Source organism: Portunus trituberculatus, chromosome 50 (assembly GCF_017591435.1).
Source record: "Portunus trituberculatus isolate SZX2019 chromosome 50, ASM1759143v1, whole genome shotgun sequence".
NCBI lineage: Eukaryota > Metazoa > Arthropoda > Malacostraca > Decapoda > Portunidae > Portunus > Portunus trituberculatus.
The window spans coordinates 13,536,393-13,543,892 of NC_059304.1; the positions used below are offsets into that span (position 1 = coordinate 13,536,393).

Consider the following 7,500-nt stretch of genomic DNA (forward strand, 5'->3'; position numbering starts at 1 on the left):
CGCTCTGTCGCTTCTGGACAGTTGTGGTGAGAAGGAGTTTTCTTGCTTAAATCTTATTGTGTGCAGCGAGTGTGATTTACTTTCATTTTATTTTCACGACAAATTAATTTAGTGACTTGCTTTTTCATACACTCATTTACCCACAGCCACAGCCACAGCCACACACACACACACACACACACACACACACACACCCGGTAGCTCAGTGGTTAAAGCGCTGGCTTCACAAGCCAGAAGACCGGGGTTCGATTCCCCGGCCGGGTGGAGATATTTGGGTGTGTCTCCTTTCACGTGTAGTCCCTGTTCACCTAGCAGTGAGTAGGTACGGGATGTAAATCGAGAAGTTGTGACCTTGTTGTCCCAGTGTGTGTTGTGTGCCTGATCTCAGGCCAATCCGAAAATCGGAAATAATGAGCTCTGAGCTCGTTCCGTAGGGTAACGTCTGGCTGTCTCGTCAGAGACTGCAGCAGATCAAACAGTGAAGCACACACATCTTAGAGGAAACACATAACGGCTGCTATTGTGACCTACTTAGGTTATCTGGTTACTGTTTCCGGCAAGTAATTCATATCTCGTGTGTCCCCCAGTGTTACAAAATGAACAATGACAAAACAGGCTACACCCATGAAAAGTGAGGCACAGTAATATAATCACAGCTTTGTACTTGAACAGAATAATTGATCTTTGTATTCTTATTTATTTTCATTTTTCAGTTAGGTGTTACGTTTCATCAAGGGGACAATTTATCTAGTGAGACTGTACTACTCTAGAAAATGCTCGTTTAAATTACTTCCCCTGTGGTAATGTTTCCTATGAGGTACTGTGTGTATTTGATGACACTGTGTTGTAATGCTGAAACACACACCAACACTATTAGTAATGAGGAGTAAATGAAGAGGAGGATAAAAAAGCATAGAAGACGATATACTATCATAATCATTACTACTACTACTACTACTACTAATACTACTAATGATAATTATAAAAAAAAATAAAAAAAAAAACAACAAGCAGCATCAACAACAACAAGAACAACAACAACAACAACAACAACAACAACCAGGATATGAAGTGTATATGTCTTTCACCTATATCGGTACTAATGAGATCAAGTACAGTGATACACAACAGGTGAAGAGAATGGCTACACAAATAATAAAGCGGCATTTGTACGGAACGTCTGGAGGGAGAAGTTTCCAAGAGAAGAGTTTGATGTCCTGAAAAGAATACGTCTGGGAGAAAAAAGAGAGGGAAAAATGTACCATGGATAAGACTGAATTGTCCATCCATGTGTTTGATTAAAGGATGAACCGAGTAGAAAAAAAAAACAGACCACTAAAATTTGTGGAATCAGAATTTTACGTAATTCCTATTCAGATTTTTTTTTTCCCAATAAGAAGCGGACCTGACCACGAGTCTCGAGAGGCGGACGTAAAGAGGGCGATTGATTGTTAAAGTGTAGAATATTTAAACCCTTCAGTACCATGACACGTTTTCACATTTAATTCTACTTACTATTTGGCAATTTTACACAGTTTCAGAAAATTATGTGGGGATTGAAACAGTGAAGATTCTGGCCATTAACCTCTTCAGTGCCATGACACGATTTCATATTTATTCTGGTTACTATTTTGTGATTTTATACAGCTTCAGAAACTTATGTAGAAATTGAAATAGTGAAAACTTTTGCCATTAAACTTCTAATCTTCATAGACTCTTCCTAATGTAAATAAAACCTTCTAATCATACTCAAAACTCATGGTAAAAATGCGTTCCGGTACTGAAGGGGTTAAACGTGATTCTCTTGACCTTTTAGGGAACCTGCAGCTCCAGTAGGCCTTTTTTTTCTAACATTTTGTTGCCCTTGGCCGCGTTCCCTCTTGCATAAAAAAAATCATACGTCTACAAATATTCCAAACACACTTAATTCATAAAAATAACCCACGTCTGGCTTGTCCTAACATCGATGAAAGGCACAAATGAAGGCGGCCACCATCAGGTTCAACAGTTGCCAGCAGACAAGGAACTTCAGACCACTGCACAGAGGCGAGGTGTGAACTACATAAGGCGCCAAAATCGGGAGCCAGCACCTCCAACAACATTAGAGCAAGAACGCCATTCTTGGGAAAGAGCCCAAAAAGAACCGTCTCCCCAAAAAAAGAGAATACGATTAGATTGAAGTAAGATGCACAAGAATTATTAAAGAAATGAGAGGAAACTTATTGATCAAGTGTTTTTTATCATTTACGTAAGAGGGTAAAGCTGGTTAAGGGCAACAAAAAATGAAAAAAATGTTCACTTATTTCCCTGTCCGAAAGAGTTTGGCAAAAGATAAGAATAAATGTTTTGAGACCTCCCTCTTAAATGAAATCAAGTCATAGGAAGTTGGACATATAGAGGCATGTTGAGAAAATGCAATGGAACGCGCATGATGATAGTATGATACGCACAAAATGATCAAGCCAAGCGTGTGTTTTTATTTCTGTCTTCCCTCTCCTTTATCTTCCCAATACACCTCAAGCACTCAATCATACGCACAAATGCACTGTATGAAACAAACAGCTATTGACTAACACACGAAATAAACACAGTAGCAAAACAAACATGAAGGAGACGCACGTTTAACACACTGCTTTTGTTTCGCGTTTCTTTACTGATTTACTTTCACCTCGTAAATTTGATACAATTCACGAGCAAGGCGAGTCGCGAGTGACAGGAACGAGGGGCCTCTTATCGGTTCACGATTGTCATTTGTTGAGGATAATGAGATTTGTGAATTTTTTCTCAGGATGAATGGGATCAGAGAAAGGTAAGAAAATGTGCAGAAATTGTGAAACGTGAGTGTGAAATAAACGCTGAGAGGAAATGCAAGATAGAGTGAACAGCGAAAAAGGAGAAATATAAAGTCAGAAATAGGAGAGAAAAAATAAATATATAGCAAAACATGAAAAGTATATATATGTAGAAATATGAAATGTCAGCAGTCAAGTAAAAAAAAAAAAAAAAAAGAAAAAAAAGTGGACTGGAGCAAAAAAGAAGGAAAAAGAAGAATAATTAAGAAAAAGATCAAAGGAAGTAAAAATACGTCTCCATTATTTACACAGAAAAGAAAAACGTTGTAATGAAAAAGGTCCTTGCAATACAAATATTTAAAATAGTTAAGTAAATGGAAACACTGCATGAAACGAGATGCAAAGTAAAGGAAAACACACTACGATGACAGAAAGAATAGGAAGTGAAAGGGTGAAATATTGTACTTCATCATAGGAAAACATAAACAATTCATATTCATGACTTCAAAACACATACTTCAATTTTCAGAGAAGATGGCAAAGAAAGAATGAGGAAGGAAATGAAAAGAAAGAAGTAGAATGAATGTAAAGCTTAACGAAGAATACAAGAAATGGAACGTAAAAAGGAAAGGAGGAGAAGAAGATGGCAGAAAAAAGGAAGAATGAGGAGGGAAAATGAAAGAATACGAAGAAGAGAAGGCTTAACGAAAAATACAAGAAATGAAACGTAAACGGGAAAGAAGAAGCGTGGAAGATGATGAACACAGAAGGAATAGGAAGGAGGGAGAGCTGGGAGGGGGTTAGCCACGAGTACAAGCAGTGAAAGACAACAAGGAAGGCGGAAGACGCATGAATGTTGATGAGCGACATGAAAGAACAAGCGTGACGTAAGGATGAGTGGGGGGTGATCAGCAAGCGGCAGGACGTGATGCAAGGCCGCCATTCACAGCGTGGCGGAGACAGACAAGTTTAACGAGACGGATTGTCACCAGGTGAAAAACACGCCCCACACACTCCCCGCACCTCATCTCTTCTCTGGCAGACCATGTGTTGCGTCCTGCAATTATCTAACATCTCTCGTCCTTTGCAGTTACCATTACCATCACCATCATCACCATCATCACTAAGGTCTTCACCATAATTCCCGTGTGATAGTGTGGGTATAAGTGTTGCACAGTGAAATTGTTTTGCCAGGAGGCCGCGCGCTGGGATGGGAGCTTCACGAGTGACCGAAATTGGAACAAGGTCAAAGCGCTCACCATATATGCACTCCACCGCCTGCCTCTCTGCCTCCAGGGGGTGAAAAGGGAAGGGACCTCACGCCGGGAACTCTCATCAGGCACTCATTCACCGCTCGTCACAAACACTATATTGCCTCATTCCACTGACGAAAATCCTTTTTATGAAATTTTCCCACAAGATGTCATGCCCATTATGCGCACCCTACAGGCAGAGAGAGAGAGAGAGAGAGAGAGAGAGAGAGAGAGAGAGAGAGAGAGAGAGAGAGAGAGAGAGAGAGAGAGAGAGAGAGTAGCATACTATGGAGAAAGAAGAACATAATATCGTCTGTGAGGAAGCCGATCAAAACTTGAAGATACGTTAGCAGAGAAACAGCAGACATGTGCAGGTTAATCTATGCGACGAACAGGTAACAGACAGAGTAAAGGAATGGTATCTCGGGAATGGCAAAACACGAGACGAGACAGACAGGAATGGATCGAGACACGAGATGAGTTTCGCTGCGGCTGACTGAAATAACGACAGAGACAAAGAGAGACTGAGAGAAGCCAGTGATTCTGATGAGGATTCTGGTTTTGATGGTGATAACACTACTATTGCTATTAATATTGTTTTTATCATGTAGGAGGGAAACAAGCCAAGGGAAACAAAATATTAAAAAAAAATGAACCCACTGGAAATGCTGGTTGCCTTAAAGAATAGTAAGGAATTAGCCAAAATTCAGGGACAATGTATTGAAACTAAAACAACAATAACAACAACAACAACTACTACTACTACTACTACTACTACTACTACTACTACTATTACCAATAATGAATATTAATTACTTTACAGGTTGTGTGTTGCACGTTATCTCCTTATTGACAGAAGCAGCAAGAGGTAAAATGATTGATGTACTTTTTATACTTACATGAATAGTTAAGTCGTGGTGCTCACTCACTGTTAATAGTTCGTGTATAATAACAGGGAGATGTGAAAGAAGTTTAGATTTTTTACGGATGGGAATGATTAGTGGTAATAGGTCGGCGTGCTTCATACAGGGACTGCCACGTGGAGACCTGATGACTTTTTGCAGCTTACTTTTTTGTGTCCTCAATCCCTTCAGTACCAGGACGCGCTTTCATATTTATTCTGGTTATTATTTTGAAAGCATTATACAGCCTCAGAAACATATGTTGGGATTAGAATAGTAAAGGCTCTTGCTATTAATTATTTGATCTCTATAGACCCTTCTTAACCCTTGACCCTTCTTAATGCAAATAAAATAATTTAATCATAACAAAAACTCAAGGTAGAAATGCGTTAAAGAATTGAAAGGATTAATAACAACATAAGAAAAAAAAGGAATGAAGGCTGCAAGAAAACCGCTAGGCCTACATGTGGCAGTCCTTATGTAGAGCTAGACTAGGAAAAAATAACATCCCAGAAAAACAACAACAACAACAACAGCAGTCACGTCCATTCATGTCACCAGCAACACGCGCCACACAATCAGCAAGTGACCTTCAAGGAAGCAATGATCTGGAAAATTACGCATCAAGGGTGGCTAAGAGGGACGCAATTGTCATAAAAACCAATGCGGATCAGTTGATGAATACGCAACGCTACCGGGTGAGTGGGACAGGTGTGCATCGACCAAGGCTATACTGCTAGGGCGTCTCTCTCTCTCTCTCTCTCTCTCTCTCTCTCTCTCTCTCTCTCTCTCTCTCTCTTCCTAATCATCTCTAGGGTACAATGAAAGGAAACGCCTAGTTAAAGTTTAGTGTGTGTATGTTAGCGTGTGTGTGTGTGTGTGTGTGTGTGTGTGTGTGTGTGTGTGTGTGTGTGTGTGTGTGTGAGAGAGAGAGAGAGAGAGAGAGAGAGAGAGAGAGAGAGAGAGAGAGAGAGAGAGAGAGAGAGAGAGAGAGAGAGAGAGAGAGAGAGAGAGAGAGAGAGAGAGAGAGAGAGAGAGAATGGTTTCCAGCAAAAGTTTGGCTTCGTTTGGCCTACGAGCCAAACGAACATCACGAGTATTCGTGATGTTCTCCCACCCTGAGGCGTGGTGGGCGCGCACTTTCCTCCAGCCCATGCAGACTACGGGAACAGCTCACCTCTTTGGAGCGGAAGGTGAACTGCCTCTGGAAGCGGCACCAGATAATAACAAAAGCTCACCTAGAAAAGCCGCTGGTGGGATGAGCAGCAGCATAAACAAGACACAAAGCTGCTCTCCATTTTTAAGTACATTTACCATCACAGTGTCCTTGCCGCCTCTCAGCCGAAAAATTACCGCAGCATGATGAGCACCTCTGGCGTAAGCAGACATTACGACAACACACATCACGCTGTCCTCAGATGTTACCAGTGAACAGGAAATAGCAAGTTCAGAGGATCAGAGGTCACGTAAAATAACGGCAGAAGATATAAGAGATGCAATACTGTGGCAGTGGGAGTGAAATTCAGGCAGTGGAGAAGCGTGATGAGACTACAAACTTTTGACTTCCTCACTTGAGAAGGGTTGTGTGAGTCGAGCCTCCCAGTGAATCAAACTGTGTTTCTTGCGTCAAAGCCACTAGCCGCAATTCTAACGGTGCCTTGGTGGATGTTAGTGAAAGAACTTCCTGGTCATTACTGAGCCAATCACTCGCGCTGCAAAAGATGATCAGCCTTGGCTTCCGCAAGAACTACCAACACTTTTCACGATAAATGATATTTGCTCAGAAGAAAGTGAAATGTGTAGATCACGGTTCGTTCACATTCTGGGCTGCAAACCTGAATGAGACAGAAATGGCTCAAGGTTTCTCGCCAAGGCTGGCAGACACACAAGGCAACAGCAGCAACAGCACCAGCCAAACAGCAGCAGCAAAGTCACGGGAGCGGGAGAGGCTTTCCTTTACTGGGCACATTCGCTCATTTTCTTTGCATGAGGACAGATAGCATTCATGCTGCGAACTTGCGCGTCAAGGCGACATGGATGATAGGCGAGGGAGAGAGAGACTCACTTTAATTCAATTATCCGTTTGTGACAACGCGGCAAATACATACAGTGTGCTCATTTCTTTTTTCTTAAGCAGGAGGGGCATTGGCCAGTCAGTCTGTTGAAAGCTTTCTCTTCAAAGAATTCATGTCATAAGGAGTTCATTATTAATAAAAGAAGGATAACAACCATAGCAACAACATGACAACAGCAACAACAACAACAACAACGACGGAAAAGACGGCAACAAAGAACTACTTGCAGCTACTACTGTAAGCAGTGCTCTACATTCATATATACTAATTTTTTTACCTTCATCTACTCCCCCCAAAAATTGAAACACAGTCTCCTCACACAAGGGACTTTATGGTAATAATGTGTGAACATTACTAATTAATTCATCAGCACTGAAAAACGCGCCAGAGTCTCTTCATATTAGGATTTCTTTATGTAATTTAATTCTCGAGTACCTCCTCCACCTCCTCCTCCTCTTCCTACTGTATATCTTGCATC

The 7,500-nt window shown here is 41.2% G+C and overlaps 1 protein-coding gene across 1 annotated transcript in view; it reads right to left on the minus strand.

The window, feature by feature from the left end:
• The window catches only part of LOC123499663 (organic cation transporter protein-like), a 33,484-nt gene that overhangs the window by 19,550 nt on the left and 6,434 nt on the right, over positions 1-7,500 (minus strand).